Source organism: Ambystoma mexicanum, chromosome 6q (genome assembly GCF_040938575.1).
Source record: "Ambystoma mexicanum isolate Mex_15411 chromosome 6q, UKY_AmexF1_1, whole genome shotgun sequence".
Lineage (NCBI taxonomy): Eukaryota > Metazoa > Chordata > Amphibia > Caudata > Ambystomatidae > Ambystoma > Ambystoma mexicanum.
The window spans coordinates 711,908,135-711,928,024 of NC_090937.1; the positions used below are offsets into that span (position 1 = coordinate 711,908,135).

General features: G+C 46.4%; 1 long non-coding RNA gene across 1 annotated transcript in view; it reads right to left on the minus strand.

Moving 5' to 3' along the window:
- LOC138516241 (uncharacterized) overlaps positions 1-19,471 on the minus strand; it is a 277,955-nt gene extending 258,484 nt beyond the window's left edge. Inside the window, exon 1 of the long non-coding RNA XR_011282254.1 lies at positions 19,193-19,471. This is a non-coding gene — a long non-coding RNA (uncharacterized lncRNA). The remainder of the gene's footprint in view (positions 1-19,192) is intronic.
- Between the last annotated feature and the right edge of the window lie 419 nt (positions 19,472-19,890).

A 19,890-nucleotide genomic window follows, 5' to 3' on the forward strand; every position in this document is an offset into this window, starting at 1 on the left:
AGAATAGATAACCGGCCTTGGCTGCTTCAACTTTGGTTTCAAGCCAGACAGCCTTGCCATTCATTTCCACGATCTCAGCTTATTCTTGCTGTGACAAAGTTCTCGGCCCTTCCTCTCCATGGGTCTGGGCTTACTCAAATTCATAACACCGATGTCCAGCTTCTATACGATGGCGGCTTCACCTGCAGTCTATTCACTACATATAACCAGCTTCTAAGATTACTGAATCTACTTGCGTTGCTGCATCTGTACAGTTATTGAACGGCTTGCATTTTCTGCAGTGTGTCACACACATGCAAGTTTCTCTTCACATATGAAAGTTTACTCGATTCTTACCTTTGTCTTCAGTTTCTATGAGGTCCATACATTCTCTTCAGCCAGAATTCTCAGGGTGTCATGCTCGTCTCTCGTGACGTCACTAACGCCTCTTTCACTAGTTCTCATATTCCTTCAGGGAGTTCCTCCCTCAGATTATCGTCTCAGGCTTCCAACATACAGGAGGTCGGGGGCGGGATTTCCTGCAGAGGCATGCAACTGCTCCTCTACACCCCCCCCCTCTGGTCGCGTCCTCAACCACCTCCTCAAGTGTCTGCAAATTTTTATATTTTCTCTTGAAGAAGTGCTTATTTGGAGTCCAGATCTTCATCACCCCCTCAGGGTGCCGGCTGATTTGACATGTTCATCTACACTCCAGGTCATGTAGTTACACTGTCAATTCGGATTACAATAGACCCATCGTCCCACGTACTTCTTATGATTCTTCGGATACAGGAACTTTGTCCCTTCAGGTGCTACGATGCTGGCCTTTATGTACTTTCTAATATCTTCATCAGTCAATTCCTTGGTTCCAAACCCTGATTCAACATCGATCATGATCTTCACTCCTACTGCTTTCTTTGCTGTCTTCTTACATTGTGTAATTATTATCTTCATTACACAGAATCCAAACATCACCATCACTGCTCCAAGAAACTTGAAGATGTTTGCCATCCATTGAGGAATCCATGAGAATATGGAAGCAAACCAACTGTCATCTATGATGTCCTCCGTCTCATCTTCTATCTGGTTATGCAGATTCGTCAGCCTTGGATCCACAGCTCCTTCGGAATACTTGGCGGCGTCCTGGATACCATACACGGCTGCCTCCTTCCGCACAGGATTCTCCACTCAGGCTCAAATGCTTGGCCCAGCTTCTCGCCTGCTGGTCTCTTTCTTCTCCTTATCTGTGTTACGCTCACCTGATATCCCCAGGGGCGTCTGGAAGTCTCTGAGATCTGGAACCCTGGAAGCGTAGTTGCCGAGTGCTGAATAATGAATCTTAGTTATTTGTAGGATGAGCTATCTGCCTGAGTTTCTTGTGCAGGGGCGCTTGACGTTTGTTGGCGAGCTGCCCGAGTTGCTTCACTGGTGCAGTACGCCTTCCTTGGGCCCAGGCCTGCTGTGACCCCGAATCTGCTGGTAGGCAGGTAGGGTTGTTAATTGTAAGTCTTTGTTCTGTTTATGGTGGGAATTTGTTTATGTCTTTATCTCCTTCTTTTCAGGTGCGAAGGTCTTGATGCTGGCGTGCCGGATGGAGAGGCACGTTTCTAGGTAAGAGAAAGCGCGAAGCGCAGCGCCTTTATTGACTTTTAAAGCTAACCTGTGTTTTCTTCTTCTTCTCCTCACAGGCTGCTGTGGTGCTGCGAGTGGATGAAAGCGCGATGAAAAACAGGCCCCCGGAATCCGTTAAGGTAAGTACAGCGCTGTGCGGTTGTTTAATATTGAAAGCGAACCTGAATATGTCTATTTTCCTTTGCAGATGTTGCTGTGGTGCTCCGGATGGAAGCGTGGCATAGCGCATTGAAATTCAGGTAAGACTGATGGAATTCGAAGTTTTGGAAGCGCTCGTTCTAATATTGTTTTTCCCTTTCTCTTTATTGCAGGTCGCAATGTTCGAACAGCAGCTGTGGTAGCGGTTCGCCGGAAGTCCATAAGCTAGTACTCACAGGTGAGTAATGTTTCTTCTTCTCTTGGTTTCCACAGATTGCAGCCCAGTTGAGATGCTGAGTGCTGGATGGTGTTTTCTCAGGTAAAACAGAATAATCTTGTTCTTGTTCTTGCAGGATTACAGGAAGATGCTGAAGACCAGGAGCTGGACATGGTGTGCATCACGCTGCTGGTTGCAGAATAACAAGAAGCGTGTTCTGCTGTCAGGGTGTGGTTTATATAGCCCAGTTAAAGTAGTACCAGGGAAAGTAGTTCCAGGCCTGCCACACCCAAAACACTAGACCGCATGGCTTGGTTCTTAGAACTAGACTGTGTGGGTGCTTCCATGTTGGATTTAAAGGCCCATGTACATAAATGGGAGCTAGTTTGAACAGCCCTTCCTTCCTACATATGAGCCTGGTGCCAAAGGCACCAGGACTGGCTCCAGGAGCCCTTTTGTAGTGGTTTTAAGGCCCTCAGGGTTCTGGTGGGAGCCTGCTTGTGGCACAACTTGTGCCCCCTCACAGTGGCCATGGCAGCACTCCCCCCTAAGGCCCCTCTCATGGTATCCTTCCTGTCCGGTCCGGGTTTGGTGGGGTTATCCAGGTGAAACCTCTTAATCGGACGTGGTGCGTGAATATGTTCACTTGGTTCCCAAGTTCTGTCTTGAGGTCCATACCCTTTCTAGTCCACTAAATAGTATAGCTTGGATCTGGTACATTTCGAATCCAGGATGTTTTTAACTTCAAATTCAGGCTCTCCATCAACTAGCACAGGTTTTGGTGGTGTTAAGACTCGGGTTCCTTGTTGTAAAGGTTTTACAAGTGACACATGGAACACCGGATGAATTTGCATGCTTGGTGGTAAGGCTAACTTGACGGTCCCTGGATTTATCACTGATTCGATGGTATAGGGTCCTAGATATCTTGGACAAAAAGTCCGGGTTCCTTTTATGGGAACATGTTTTGATGCCAACCAGACATCATCTCCAACTTGGTAATCGGGAGCTTTCTTTCAATGCCGGTCCGAGAATTTTTTTTGTCTCTCTTTGGCTTGCAGTAAATGTGCATTTGCCCTTTTGAAGGCTTGGGTTATGCTTGTGTGTAGAGTCTTTACCGCTGGCATTTCCAATGTCGTGGGGAGTCTAGTTCAGAGGTACGTGGATGTCTTCCGTATATTGTGTAGAATGGGCTTTGTCCCATGCTGGTGTGTATGGAGTTATTGTATGCGTATTCCGCTATCCATAACAAGTCTTTCCAATTCTCTTCCACTTGATGCAGCATGCAACATAGATGCTGTTCTAATGTCTGGTTTGTTCTTTCTGTTTGTCCATACATTTGGGGGTGATGGCTAGTGGATAATCGAACATCGATTTGTGCCATGGTACAACATTTCCTCCAGAAGTTGAATACAAATTGGCTTCCACGATCTGAGATTAGGACTGAGGGGAAACCATGCAGTTTTATAATCTGTTCAAGAAATGCCTTTGCCAGACCGGTAGCGTTAGGAAGTGCTTTGAATAGAATGAAATGTGCCATTTTAGAGAACAGGTCTACAACCACCAGAATGGTATTAAAACCTTGACAGGGAGGTAAGTTCGTAATAAAATCAAGAGAAAGAGTATGCCAGGGAGCCGGTGGAATATCCAGTGGTTGTAGAAGGCTAGCTGGTTTCTGTTTTTGTGATGTATTCTATGCACATATCCCACAGGATAGAACGAATCGAGCAATGTGCTTACGCCAGGTTGGCCACCAATAATTCTGTTTAACCTTGGCTAGAGTCTTAGCAATTCCAGGATGGCCTTCGTTCAGGGAATCGTGATTACCAGACATGACCAATTCTTGCAGATCTTTACTTGGTAGATATAGTTGTTCCCTGAAGTAGGGTAATCCATCCAGAACCGTGTGATGTTCATCTTGGGAATTCCATTTCTGCAAGATCTCGGGGTTCATTAAGGTTCGAATTTTATCTTGAAGTTCACTCAGAGTCAATGTGGTGGTGAGTCCCAGTAGTTTATCACTTGGGATGATGGCAACAGGGTCCAGGGTACTGTTCGTTTTCTCTTCAACACCCATACGAGACAAAAAATCGGCCTTCCCATTCCGAACTCCCGGTCACTATGTTATTATGTAATCGTATTCTGCGAAGAATAGAGCCCACTGCAACTGTCGTGACGATTGGGCTTTTGCTGACTTTGGGTATTGAAGGTTTCGGTGATCTGTGATTACTGTGATGGTATGTCTGGCACCTAATAGATACTGCCGCCAGGCTTTGAAGGCTGATTTTATTGCTAACAATTCTTTGTCTGTAATTGCATAGTTAAGTTCTGGTGGTGAGAATTTACGTGACCAAAAGGCCACGGGGTGTAATTGGCCTGTCTCTGGATCTCTTTGAGAGAGAACTGCTCCCATAGCTACGGTGGAAGCATCAGTTTCCACTACATAGGGGAGATCAGGGCGAGGATGTCGTAAAATTGGCGTGGAGGTGAATCTTTTCTTGAGTTCTTGAAAGGTCTGTTCCGCCTCTTCAGTCCATTGGAATTTTTTGTTGTTTTTTCTCAGTAACGATGTGATTGGGTGGACTATCCGTGAGAAATCTGGAATAAATCGGCAATAAAAATTCGCAAAGCCTAGCATGCTTTGGATTCCTTTAATTGAAGAAGGTGACGGCCAATTAAGGATGGCATCTACTTTGTGTAAATCCATATTGACTCCCTTTGGCGAGAGAACAAAAGCGAGGAACTCAACTTCGGTGACATGGAAGGAGCACTTCTCGAGTTTAGCGTACAGTTTGTGCTGGCAAAGTTTTGCAAGGACTGAGCAAACATGTTCCACATGATCTCTTTCAGAGGGGGAATGCACCAGGATGTCGTCAATATAGACCAGGGAACAGACATTGATTAATTCCCGTAATACATCATTCATGAAGTATTGGAGCGCTGCGGGAGCGTTGCACAGCCTGAAAGGCATTACCTGATATTCGTACAGACCATACTTGGTGCAAAACGCGGTTTTCCATTAATCACCTTTCTTAACACATACAAGGTGGTATGCTCCTCTGAGGTCTAGTTTGGTGTAGATTCGGTTATCCTTGACTTGGTCCAACAGTCCCGGGATAAGGGGTAAAGGGTAGCGTTTTTTTACTGTGATTTGATTAAGTGTGCAGTAATCGATGTAAATCCTCAGATCTCCTTCCTTCTTGGGTACGAAGAATAAGGGAGAGGCTGCCGGTGACTTTGATGGGCGGATAAACCCATTAGCCAGGTATGGATCCAGAAAGGATTTCAAGTGGAGATTTTTGGTTTCCGTAAGTGCATAAATTCGACCACAAGGAACCTGTGCGACAGGTATCAGGTCGATCTGACAGTCATAGAGCCTATGGGGCGGTAATGTGTTAGCCTGTTCATTCTGAAAAACATCTTGATAATCCTGATATTCTTTTGGCAAGGTGTCTATACGGTTCCGCGATCCCTGATGCTATTCCTTGAGCAGATTTCAGGTTTGGCTGTGGTATAGATTTCGGGTAGCAAGCGTGGGCGCATTTGTCAGAAAAGGTCAGTCTCTTTGCACGCCATTCTATGTGGGGATTGTGAGTTACTAACCATGGCATCCCTAAAATCAACTGGAACTGAGGAGCTTTGATGAGGTCAAACGTGATTGCTTCTAGATGTCCATCCTGACACAGAAGGGTTAATTCTGTTGTGCATTGGGTTACTGGTCCCAAAGCAATTTCTGTACCATCAACAGTAGTTACCTTTTCAGTTGTTGGTTTTGTGCATAAGGGAAGTCCCATTTCTGTTGCCAGATCTCGATCTATGTAATTACCAACTGCTCCGCTGTCTATATATGCCTCTATGGCATGCATCCGTGACGGTCGTTGGTGATTGATCAAGGTTACTGGTAGGGTGAAATGTGAGGTCTGTGACTCATCCTTATCGCTCAACAAGCGGACCTCTACGCTTGCCGGGCCTGTTAGTTTTCCGATTCCTTTCCATCATCTTCTTTCTCTGTAGCGCCTACCACCTTACTTGGAGGTTTCACTGGGCATTCTTTGAGGTAGTGACCCAATTTATCGCAGTATAGGCATAACTGTAGCTGTCTCCTCTTGACTCTTTCAACTTTGGTTAAAGGGGGTCGTACTCCTCCAATCTGCATGGGTTCTGCGGTATTTTCTGATGGACGTTGAACATTATCTTTTGAACGTACGTACATGGCACGATTTTTGAGTCTACTTCGGTCTGTTCTTTGAACCTGTAATCTGTGGTCCAACTGAACTACCAGGTTGATAAACTCTGCACAGTCTTTAGGTGGGCCTACCACTTGAGCAAGGACATCCTTCAGGTCTCCTCGTAGGCCCCGATGAAACAACGTGGTTCTTTTATCTTCTGGCCACCCCACTTCTACAACCTGTCTATTAAAGGTGGCAATATAAATCAGAAAATCTTGATTCTCTTGGCGGAGGGACAGGAAATTTGTTATCAAGGGCTTGTCCATGCAAGTGTCGAGCAAATAACTTTTCCATCTCCTGTTGAAAACCTCTGAAGTTCAGCAGTAATGGGTCATCCCGGCTCACTAAAGGTACCAACCAGTCTGCGGCACTTCCACTCAAATATGATAACACGAAGGCCACCCTCACCTGGTCGTTTGGGAAAGCCCCAGGCCTACAAAGAAAATGGAGGCGGCACTGGTTCATGAATGTTGCGTACCTTATGGGGTCTCCATTAAACCATTCTGGTGGTGCTGGGGTACTGCTCCCAGCAACGTTATCTGTACTGAATTGACTGATGATGGCGTAGTGATGGATGGGGTGAATCCGGGCAATGGACCCTGCCCCGCCTGTGTTTGTAGTAGCTTTTTGCTTAGTTCATCAGTACGGTCTTTTGTGACTATTAACTCTCGTTTTAAGGCATTGGTTTCCTGCCGGGCTGCGTGTACCTCGGCGTGCAATTGTCCCAAAGGCTGGGCTAGTTGATCAGTTTCCGATGTCTCCATGACACCCAGGTGGATAAGGTTTAAAGGCTTCGTGTTCTGTTACGCTCACCTGATATCCCCGGGGGCGTCTGGAAGGCTCTGAGATCTGGAACCCTGGATGCATAGTTGCCCAGATCTGAATAATGAATCTTGGTTATTTGTAGGGTGAGCTATCCGTCCTGCGTTTCTTGTGCAGTGGGGCTTGACGTTTGTTGGCGAGCTGCCCGAGGTGCTTTACTGGTGCAGTATGCCTTCCTTGGGCCCAGGCCTGCTGTGACCCCGAATCTGCTGGTAGGCAGGTAGGTTTGTTAATTGTAAGTCTTTGTTCAGTTTATGGTGGGAATTTGTTAATGTCTTTATCTCCTTCTTTTCAGGTGTGAAGGTCTTGGTGCTGGCGTGCCGGATGGAGAGGCACGTTTCTAGGTAAGAGAAAGCGCGAAGTGCAACGCCTTTATTGTCTTTTAAAGCTAACCTGTGTTTTCTTCTTCTCCTCACAGGCCGCTGTGGTGCTGCGAGTGGATGAAAGTGCGATGAAAAACAGGCCCCCGGAATCCGTTAAGGTAAGTACAGCGCTGTGCGGTTGTTCAATATTGAAAGCGAACCTGAATATGTCTCTTTTCCTTTGCAGATGTTGCTGTGGTGCTCTGGATGGAAGCGTGGCATGGAGCGATGGAATTCAGGTAAGACTGATGGAATTCGAAGTTTTGGAAGTGCGCATTCTAATATTGTTTTTCCCTTTCTCGTTATTGCAGGTCGCATTGTTTGAACAGCAGCTGTGGTACCGGTTCACCGGAATTCCTATAGCTAGTACTCACAGGTGAGTGATGTTTCTTCTTCTCTCGGTTTCCACATATTGCAGCCCAGTTGAGATGCTGAGTGCTGGATGGTGTTTTCTCAAGTAAGACAGAATCATCTTTTTCTTGTTCTTGCAGGATTACAGGAAGATGCTGAAGACCAGGAGCTGGACACGGTGAGCGTCACGCTGCTGGTTGCAGAATAACACGAAGCGTGTTCTGCAGTCAGGGTGTGGTTTATATAGCCCAGGTAAAGTACTACCAGGGAAAGTAGTTCCAGGCCTGCCACATCCAAAACACTAGACAACATGGCTTGGTTCTTAGAACTAGACTGTGTGGGTGCTTCCATGTTGGATTTAAAGGCCCATGTACATAAATGGGACCTAGTTTGAACTAACTCAGGTGTCTGTAACCCCAGTTAGTGCTATCAATTGTTGATCCCTACTGTCCAAGTTCTGGCTTATTCTAATAATGTCATCCCTGAAAGTGGGCTCACTGACTCCCTTAAGGACATCGTAACTTTCCTTGCTCTCGCCACAGGTTAGTGTTCTTATTGGAAATGGGGTTATGCCTTGCAATTTCTTTGTCAGATTTACCTGGTTCCACTCACAACCACCATTACCATACCCTTCTACGCTACCTGTTTGCTCTCCTTGACTTATTCCCACCAACCTTCTGTAGCTCTGATGTTTTACTTGCCCTTTCTCCTGCCTTCTCCTTTTAATGTTAACTCTTCTTCCTCTCCTCCAACTCTACTACTACCACTCTTCCTCCCATTCCTCCTCCCACACTACTGCTCCTCCTTCCACACCACTACTCCTCCTCTACTAGTCCACCTTTGTCTACACTACTACTTCTCCTTCCATACTATCACTACTACTACTACTCCCACATTGCTTCTCCACCTCCCACATTACTGCTACTCCTCCTCCTCCCACCCTACTACTCCCCATTCCCTTCCAGGGGTGCTACCTCTGTCTCCCATGCCCTAATGGCACATTATTTCACTCACCCCCCGCCTCCTACAAAATCCATTGCGATTAATCCCAAAACTCCCTTTATGGAGAATATGTTGACAGATAGGATGAGCAAGAGACAGGGAGTAGTGAGGATCACTTCCCAGGAGGCTCAATATCCACGTCCTTCGAGTCATTCAGAAAGCAACTCCATAGTGACTGACATGAAAAAGAACAATGGAGTAATGAGGATCTTGAAGACCGAACGACCAACACAGTGGTCTAGTTGTTGGCAAATGAGTAAGCAAGACGGGAAGTTTAAATACAGCCCGGCTGCCGCTGATTATGAGAAGGAGAGATGAGAACTGCAGATGCAGGACTGCCTATTAACCCGTAAGACTGCTGAGCACCACGCTAAAAGCAAACATGCTGTGGGAGGCCACTTGGAGGTGAATCCGAGACAGGAACGGAGGAATCAGGGTGCAAGTGGTCCACTGCTGAGAGAGACAGAGGAGCGGGAACCACGCACTGTCAAAGCCGACACAACGAGAGTGCAGCGCTTGACGGGGCACACGCAAAGCCAGTACGCCAAAGAAGGTATAGTATGGTATTGTATTGTTTATTTATAAAGTGGTTATATACAAAACAAGTGTTTCAAAGTGCTCCAAGATGGGAGGGGAACATGGGATACAATCATTCATAAGGCCTTGGAGATTCCGAATGATATACAGTAATAATCGTATACTAGGCCTGACAAACTTTCTGCTACTTCAAGTGCGCTAACATATAGTGGGGAAGCAGGGGGATGAGGAGAGGGGAGGAACATAATAACAATTGATGGTAAGGCAAGTGTGTGACACGCAGTGGGGATAGGAGGGATGGGGAGAGAGTTGGAATGCCGCATACAGGAAGTATGAGGGAAGGGGGAAAAGGACAAGTGCGCCTGGTCCAGGAGGGCCGGGATAAGTGCAGAGGGTAATCTCATTGGGAAGTGTGTAGCATAGTAAGAAGTACTGGGGGGCCCGGAGGCAAGTGCAGGGTTTGGTGTGGGTGCCTGGGACATGTAAGGTTTAGAGGTGCGCCAGGCGACCAGTCAGCTAGCTGAGCATAAGGAGGAAGTAGCAGGTAGAGAGCAGAGGTTAGCAGGGGAGAGGTAGAGAGAAGGCAGAGGAGAAGAGGAAGGTCTTCAGGAGTTTCCAGAATTTAAGGAGATCTGGCTCGAGACAGAGAGAGGCAGGTAGACTGTTCCAGAGGATGGCTCCCGCAGAGGATAAGGATCTACCCCAAAGTCTCTGTTTGGAAAAAACGTCTCTCTCCGCGAGTTGGAGGAGGACGAGCGGAGTGCTCTAGAGGGTGTGTATTGGGGACGGGTGTGCTGTAGGTAGTTTGGGCCCGGGCCCCAGAAAGCCTTGTGAACTATGAAGAGGGTCTTGTACTTGATCCTTGCAGCCACAGGGTGCCAGTGGAGGGATTTCAGTGCCGGAGAGATGTGGTCCCTGGGCTTAAGGCCAAGGATAAGTCTCTCGGTTCTGTTCTGGATGAGTTGTAAAGGTTGGAGTGCAGAAGTAGGGAGATTGAGAAAGAGACTTTTACAGTAGTCAAGTCTAGAGAGAACCAGAGCTTTGGAGACAGTAAGTCTCTGGGGGAAAGTGAGAAATGGTAGGATACCTCAGAGGAGGTGCAGCTGGTAGTGAGATTTTTTGGATATGTCTGGGATGTGAGGGGAGAAGGACAGAGTGGAGTCAAAGATGACCCCCAGATGTTTTGCCTCACTGGTGGGTGTGGGCACAGGGCCAAGGGAGGCCGGCCAGAGTGAGAGAGGGAAAACGGGAGCAAGGGTCCAATGAGAACAATCACTGTTAGCTGCACACCAGGACTGAATTACAGACAAACAGTCTTGAATAAGCAAGGAGGAGGAAGAGGCTGAGGGTAGCTTGAAGGAGAGCTGCGTGTCATCCGCCTAACACCGAAAGTTGGAAGTGAAGGAAGTGATCCTGTAAGCCAAGATGCCATGTAGATATTGAAAAACCAAGGGGATAGGTTGGATCTGTGAGGGACCCCTCAAGTAGAGAGAGTGATAGCGGAGAGAAAAAGCCAGAGTTCCACCTCGGATGGTCGGTCAGAGAAAAAGGAGGTAAGCCATGCAAGGGCCTGATCAGTGATGGCCAGGGTATCACAGAGACGACCAATCAAGGTGTAATGATTTACTGTGTCTAATGCTGAGGAGAGGTCAATGAGAATGAGGAATGAAGGATAGTTAGTGTCAAGATTTGAGAGCAGGTCATCACGGGGGGTCAGGGGAGCAGTTTCCATGCCTCTGGATGCTCTGAAGCCAGACTGATGATGATGATGGAGATAACCAACATATTCAGTGTGAGGAGTAAGCTGAGAGATAGATAACTTCTCCAGTAGTTTGCCCAGGAAAGGAGTGATATAAATCGGGTGATAGTTTACCGGGATAGAGGGATCGGCCGAAGGTTTTTTGAGGCTGCAGAAGGGTTGCTTGAGAGAGGAAGGGAAAACTACAGAGGCGAAGGAGAGGTTGCAGAGGTCTGCTAAGGCTGGAGCTAGAGTGTCAATGTTGTCCTTGATAGTTTTGGAAGGGCATGGATCCACCTGTTTGGAGGAAGCTTCATAGACCGGACTTGCCTAGTGACCTCCTCAGGTGTGACAGGGGAAAAATCCAGAAAAGCAAGAGGGGGAACAGTGCGGGAGGCCAAAGGTGGCTCAGAGGATGTTGGTGCATTGGCCGGTGAAGGCGTGAGAGAGGAAATGATGTCCAAGGTTTTGTTGGTGAAATGCGCTGCCAATGCACAGCAAAGGGCCTGGGTGGGTGCAATGGAAGATGAGGCTGCAGAAGAGTTGGCCAATTCCTTGCAGACTTTGAAAAGTTCAGCCGTGTTGTTAGATGCCGCAGACATGCGTGCTTGAATATGGACACTTTTCTTGGACCGGATGCCGAGTCTATATTGCCTTTGAAGAAGGAGACAGGCCAGTTTGTCAGAGGGTGCACATGAGGTCACCCATTTCCATTCTGCTGCTCTACACTTGCGTTTAAGGGCAGCCAGATCAGAGTCATACCAGGAATTGCACTTTTTGTGAGGCTTCATACGCGCCCTAATGGCACGGACAAGGATGTCAAGAGTGTTGGAAATGGAGAGATGAAAGTTCGACAGAGCAGTGTCAGGGTGGGAGTCAGCCGCAAGGGTAGGAGGTGGAGAGTAGGAGGAGGCAAAGGCAGCCACTGTTGCCCTTTCCATGGGTTGGATGGCCTTGAAGACGGGAGGCAGCATGGGGTGTGCCAATGCCAGGGGAGACGCAAGCTTAAGGTGGGAAGAGAGAAGAGAGTGATCGGTCCAGGAGAGTGCTGTAGTAAAAGGGGTAGGGAGAGGGATGTCAGTGGAGATGAGGGCATCCAATGTGTGGCCTGCAGTGTGAGTCTGGCCAGAAAGTAAAACGGATATGGAGAGAGATTTGCAGAGTTTGTGGAAAGGTCCTGAAGTATCTGGAGAGACCAGATGGATGTTTAGATCCACAAGCAGGAGTAGTTGTGAGGAGGTGGAGAGGAGAGGGGCGGCCAGGTCAGCCCATTCAGAGAGGAAGAGGGTGGACTGTGCAGGTGGCCTATAGAAGGTGGCCAGAGTAAGAGAGGAGATTCGAGAGAGAGGGAACGCCTGCAAACTAGGCCTTCAAATGAGGAGTAGGACTGAGTGGGAATGATGGAGACAGGGATCCACTGAGGATATATCATGTCTACTCCACCCCCTGCTCTGTTAATCCTGGGTTCAGAGAGGATCTTGTAGTCTTCAGGGAGAAGTGTGTCAAAACTTGTGACAGAGCTGTCCTTGAACCAAGTCTCACTGATGGCAAGAACATCAAGGTCCAGGAGTTCAAGGAGGTTGCAGATATCAGAGGAGTGCTTGACAGCAGAGCGAGAGTTCAGAGTGGCAACATGGAGCAGATTTCCACTTCTGATAGACTTACGGGGAGGGTACAGGTGAGGGCAGAGAACTATTGGAGGCAACCGGTAAACCCTGGGAAGGAAAAACGTTTACCGGTAAGTGTATTTTACTCTGTAGAAGCAACAAAAACAATCGTTGAACCTAAGAGAAACAAGTAGGTTACTGGGTGGCCAAATAAAGTAAATCACTGCTTGGGAACACAGCATGAGAGAAACAGCACCATTGCTAAAGAAGAATATTAGCTAAGCAAATTATCCATGAGTTGTTAAATGCGAAGCTGAAAGAAGGAGTGACTCGTATGGTAAAGTCCTGGCAAACAAGTATGCCCGGTAAAGTTAAGTATCTGTATAACAAAGAGTGTTTGTGTAACAAAATCTTGACAAACAAGTATAGCAGGTGAAGTTAAGTATAAGTATAACAAACAGTGTTTGTAAAACAAAGTCCTGTCAGGAAAGTATACCAGGTAAAGTTTGTTATTTGTATAACAAAGTCCTGGCAAGAGAGTATAGCAGGTCAAGTTAAGTATGTGTATATAGTCAGGCCCTGGCAGGACAGCGTATCAGGTGAAGATTGATGTTTATATAATAAAGCCCTGGTAGGAAAGTGCACCAGGTGAAGTGAAAGTTAGGCAGTTGTATGACAGGGCCTGAGGGGGGAGTATCCCAGGTGAATACTGAATACCTATGGCAAAGAACTTTAAGGAAGGCCACACCCTTGAGTTAATGAACTGTTATGAAATTGTACAGAGAGAAAGAGAGTCCTTAGGAAATGCTTGGGATTTGCAACATGTAAAATAGGAAGAAAAAACTTGGGGAATGGAGCTGATACCCCAAGAAAAGTAAATACACCAGTAGGAGATAGTAATCCTCTTGGAACCTGAATATTCATTTGAGTTGGTGAAACTTGATACAAGGAATCTAGGGAAGGACACTGATCTCTGGAACTGTGAAAATTGTTCACTGGAAACCTTTTTGTTGTATTGGAACTTGTATGTTGAACTTGAACATTTGAACACTTTGAACATTCAAGAGTCAATACCCTTACACATTAGAGTTTATTTAGAGTGTGAGGGATAGAACAGGATGATGGACACAGTACAGACATTTTGTTTGAATATATTGACACTAGACGGATTCATCAGTTTGGTTGAGGTAGGGAAATTCCTCCGAGATTAGGGATAGTACAGTATTTTCCAACCCCAATTTGTTGTTGATAAAATTTTGTAACCGCAAACATGTCTCCTCTGTGTCTCATTCCTGGCTCCTCCCAAAGCCATCTCACATTCACACCTTACACTACCCTTTCTACACACTCATTACAGACTCACTCGCACTGCAGAACCACTGTAACTCCTAGGCCAACCTCACCTGATCAAAAACCCTTCTCCACAAGCCACCACTCCCTCCTACCACCTGATTCCTTGGTTGGCATCCACCTCCTCCTCTGTGTTATGATTAAACTACGATTTGTCCCAAGTATACACAGGGAAGGAACATAAGACCACTTACATGGGCTTGAGATATGAAAGAGACTGGAGTCGGAAGTAGCCTGGAGTTCCTGAGAGCTCCGTGTAGTCCCTTGAAGAGAGTAGGAATTCCCCTGAGTACCCCTCGACGAGCTGGTTCTAGACTTGCCCATCGAGAAGCTCTGAGGGAAACCCTTGTGGGGAATAAAACCCTTGCTAGTGTGGGTATGCTAGTGTACGTTGTCTTCCTGAGTTGACCAGGCATGGAAGGCTGGTCTACTTATTCTTCGGGCTGGTTTAAAGATTTGGCCTCAGAACTGAACTGTAGCAAGTAGATAAGAAAACAAATAAAGTTAATCTTGTTAAGCCTGCCGGAGTAGAAAGAATCCTAATCTAAGACTCTTAGGTCTTACCATGCGTGAGCATGAAGAATGCTGAGTGATAAGGAATCTCCCTTGGGTTTGGCAGACGGTAAAATTGTACTGAAGAAACAGAAGAGAGAGAGAGGATAAGTAGTAGAAAATTAGACCCAACTCTAAGATGGGAGTATTAGCATAGGCCAAGGAGAAGCCTACCCTTTTACTTTCAAGCCTTTTTGAGCCAGTCTGGAAGGATGAGAAGGTTTGCCTGAGAAGTTCCAGAGAAGGGATCTAGCTGCAAAGAAAGATTCTCTGTAAATAGCGAGCCTCTGACAACCGCGAGATTGCAGAGAAGAATAGATAGTTGACAGTTAATTACCTAGAGGTTTCCTGGAGGGGAGCGCGAACAGTGCTTTCAAAGCACGGGGCTTACTCACGCACTGACGTAGTTTGCCCAGATTTGCCTTCGGGTATGAACATGAAAGGTACCCATCTGATTCCTATGAAGTAAGAAAGGAACTTGTGAGTAAGGCGCAAGAAGTGAATAGAGGAATGTTTCGCAGTCCTAACAAGACGAACTTACAAAGCGTCTGCTGGCTCCTAGGAGAGTAGCAATGCGTCTTCCTGCTGGAGTTGCCGGGCAATAAGAGAGTAAACAGGAAGTGATGACAGAGGTTTGCGAAGCTTCCTGGGAATGAACCACTATCCTGTGTAGTATGATCGGGTTAGGTACCGAGGCGGCGGCCATCTTGGAATCAGGAATAACTAGGCTGCACCGTAGGTTATTTCTAAGTGCAGAAGCGACGGCCATGTTGGAAGTAGGCCGAAATGTGAAATTCGTATTGGTGATCATCACACTCTGGCCTGACCTGATACACTCACACTTCCTGTTTCCTGTCGCCTACTTAAGTATCCTTCCACGGCACTGGTTGGTCAGTTGTCCCTAACCAATTTGTGTTCCTCTTTTCCTTCCTAAGGGCTGTATGTGCATGGAAAAGTTTTAAAATGGGGTTTAGCCCCGCCCATTTTCTCCATGCGTGCTTGCCGCACGGCAGACTTGGCGGCATTGGAAAAGCTGTATGACAGCTGGGGCCCTTTGTCAGGGACTCCCTTGGTAAGTTTGTGGAGCATTCCCCTTTTAAGTTCATGGTGGTCTAGTGTTCTATCAGCTTTACCAGTGAGCTGTGCCGGTCCCACTCTGTAGGTGTGTGCTTTGGGCTTCTGCGCAGCATATGTCAGTAAATCTCTCCCAAGTGTGGGTTGTTAAACCTTTCTTGGGTTCCACAGCTTCCCTTCCCCTCTATCTTCCGTCCCAGCATCTGAAATGTGAAAAGAACACTGGCAAATATACACATTCCAAGGCAAAGCTGGAGACATGGTTCTGCACAGATGGGTGCTAGAACAAATAAGGGGGGGATAGACACTTGTGCCCCACTTGCTGTGTTCTTCTTCATGGCTATGACTCACTCTGGATTACCCCTCTCACCGCCTATCTCACAAGAAGAGGGGTTTCCATTCCCTCTTGACAACATCAGGAACTTGGCTTTTTGTCACTTGGCTTGTAGTCCTTCTCCTTCATCCTAGTTATTTGCCCCAGTCCTTATTCTTCATCCATGTTATTCATCCCAATGATTTTCCTTCATACTAGCCCTTCTGCCATGTTCTTCATTATAGTCCTTCTCCTTCGTCTCACTCGTCCTTCATCCTAGTCCTTCTCTTTCACCAAGGTCCTTTTCCCTAGTTATTGCCCTTTTCCATCAACCTTATCCCTTCATCCTAACCGTTCATCCCATTCATTCATCCTAGTCTTTCTCCTTTGTCCTAATCCTTTGTTCTAGTCCATCTCCTTACTTCTAGTACTTTTTTTCCTAGTACCATTTTCTAAATCCACCTCCTTTACCCTACCCCTTTATCCTAGACCGGGGGTCTGCAAACTTTGGCTCTCCGGATATTTTGGACTACAACTCCCATCATCCCTAATCAGTGTAGTCAATTGCCAGATATCATGGGAATTGTAGTCCAGAACATCTGGAGAGCCAAATGTTTCCAACCCCTGCCATAGACCTTCGCCTTTGTCCTGGTCTTTATCCCTTATCCTTCATCCTAGTCTTTGTCCTTCACCCTAGTCCTTCCCATTTGCTCTAGTCCTTCATCCTAGTCTGTCACCCTAGTCTTCTGCCTTCATCCCAGTCTTTCTCCTTGGTCCTAGTGCTCATGCCAGTCCTTTTTGCTCATCCTAGCCCTTCATCCTTGTTCATCTCCTACATCCTAGTCCTTCATCTTAGTCCTTTGCCTTAGTCCTTCCCCTTCATCTTGGTCATTTAGCCTAGTGCTTCATACTGATCATTCTCCTTCATTCCAGTCCTTCATCCTAGTCTTTCTTTTTTGTTCTTTCCTTCATCCCAGTCCTTCTTCCTAGTCCTTCTTCTTCGTCCTTCTTCATCCTATTTCTAATCCTAGACCTAGTCCTTTGTCGTAGTTCTTCCCCTTTCTCTTAGTCCTTCACCCAAGTCCTGCCCCTTCATCCTACTCATTCTCCTTTGCCCTAGTCCTTCTCCTTTGTTCAAATCTTTCTTTCTATTCATTCGTCCTAGTCTTGTATCCTGGTCCTCTTTCCTGGTCCATCATCCTAGTCCTTAGTCCTAGGGGTTCATTACGAGTTTGGAGGTAGCCATGGTGCTATTAGCGCCATGGCTGCCTCCAAACTCGTGTCCGGTCCGGGTTCCCTGAATGGGGACATACCGGGATATTCCAACCTTGGAGGACCCGGTAAGTCCCCATTCAAAATACCCATCCCCATTCGAGCCACCATAGGGCTCAATGGGAATGGGGAGGGAGCTAATCCAAGTCTGCAATCTTTGTTCTTCGTACTAATATTTCTTGCTACTCCCTAATCCTTCATCCTAGTCTTTCCACTTCATCCGATCACTTTTTTTTTTACAATCACTCAACCAAATAGCTTTATCGGCACACAGCCAAGAAAAACATGCAAATTCGTGTTACAACAAATTACTTTAACAATGCGATAAAAAGAAACATGACATCAAATTTAAACATCATGAGTTGGGGCTTAGCCCTTAAATGCGGCGGTAACGCTATTACCATTTAAGGCTTGGCCCAATCATGAGTCAGGCGGTAAGTGGGAGTTTTACCTCCAGCTTTTTGCTGGAGGTAAACATGCCCCCTTACCGCCAGTTGTCTATGCTATTACCCCTGGCGGTAATTATGCCAGCGGTAATAGCGCCCTGCAACCCCATTGGGTCCAATGGACTCATTGGGGAATGGGAACTTACCGCTGTACCGCTACTCGTGATACAGAGTTTATAGTGCCAGATCAAGTAGCGGTACCGCTATTTGCACTGGCGGTATCCCGGCAGTATCTGAAACCCATTAATACATTTAAAGTGCATTATGTACAGTGTAATATGAAGGGAGCAGAGATAGGCCATGTCAATTGCCATTAAAAAAAATATCTAATAAGGCCCAAACATAATTCTGGCTTAATTCAAAGGGCCTCATCACGAGCTGGATGGTAGTCCTTAAATGCAGCAGTAACGCTATTACCGCTGCATTTAAGAGTCCACCCAATCTTGAGTTGGGTGTAAAGTTTGGAGTTTTACCTCCAGCTTTTTGCTGGAGGTAAAAATCCAGCTTTCCTCCAGTTTTCAGCCTTTTCTCTCAGTGATTACCGCCAGCACTATTACCGCCAGCGGTAATAGAACCCCCCCATGGGGAATGGGAACTTACTGCTGCACCACTAATCATAGTACAGGCGCTAATAGCGCCGGACTGAGTAGTGGTAATGCTGTTTGCATTGGCGGTATCCCGGAAGTATTACTGCCGGGATACCGCCAAGGCTCTGATAGAGCCCAAAGAATAATTTGCTTAGAAAGTTAAATACAATTTAGGAATTAGTTAAAAAAGATTGATTGAAAAAAAGAATACAACATCTAAACGTGATGAGAGTAAACTCGCAGTCCCACATTCAAAGCTCAAACATTGAAAAGTGTTTGCAAACTGAAAAATGGCTTTGCAGAATAATTCAAGTGCCAACTTTGTTATCAGAAAAAAGGATCTGTCTACATAACCATGCTTGATGGATATAGTGTGCAATGCGTGTCACAGAACTGTGCCTAGTGGTCATTTTACTGAATTTCAGGACATCCACAACTGAGTGAACACCCTCATTTTGTAACAATAGTCTCAGAAGCCGTGCTCTCACCAGTTTCAGTGTTTCACACAAAAAAAGAAAATGCACAATGGTTTCCTCTCCCAAATTACATAGGGGGCAAGTCCCATCGCCTCCAAGTTTTAGTGAACACAGCAATTTTTAATGCCCCGATCCTATAACTGACAATCATAGCATGCACGTATGATGGGCTCAAATAATCTAGATAATTCTCTTGGCCAAATTCTGACTTGCATGCCAAATAATTGGGACCCAATTTTGGCATACGTGCAGCTTCCACTAACTGAATCCTTGTTTGGGTGATAGCTTTGTCCTTTAAACTAAATGTATCACCCCTAACAATGGAGTAAGGGTCCACTCATAATGCAGACTCCTCAAGATTACATAATAATACCGTTTTCACATGAGCAAGCCAGGGGATATTTTCCTCCCCCCCTCTATATTCAGAACATGTGACATAGAATCGCGATATTTCTCAAGACCTTCAGTGCTCCATAGTAAGTACCCAATAAAGCACAGGGTTTAAAGCCACCTGATCTCCAATCAGTAGACGTCCATCTCCAAGCGCAACAATGTATTCGGTGAACCTGAAGGTGATTGGAAGAGTTGGTTCAGATGTTTAATTTCCACTTCAACCAGGGATTTCGAACGTATGCCACCCCACAGTTCAGCACCACCGATGCTCGCTGGAATGGCTTGTTTTCGGTACTGCTCTAATGCTGGCGCAATTGCCCCCCACCATGTCTGGCATGGAAGATTCTTTGTGTGCCAGCATATTTCCCCAAAGTAGTGCAAGCCTTGTCTAAATGGGATGTCCAGAGTCTGTTCTCATGAAATCTAATTCCAAGATAATCGAGGAACGGAACCTGTTCCACTCTTTGCCCTTCCACATTAATAATTAACTTATGATGTTTGGAATACCGAGGCCTGAAACCCAACATCTTAGTTTTGTCAATATTTAATCTAAGATTAAGCTCTTCACATTTTCTTAGGAAAGTTTGCAGGTTTGATCTCAGGCTTGGGTGGGCTGGGGGTGGTAGCTTAAAACACTGCATTGTCTACATACAGGAGTGCAGGATATTTGTCCGTCCCCAGTTTGGGACAATCCAAACACTGCTGTGCTAAAGGCACTATGATCTCTTCCATATAAATGCAAAATAACAGTGGGGGGAGGAAGGCAGCCTTGCCTCACCCCCTTCAATACTCTAAGCTTCCCTGCCCGGCCATTTC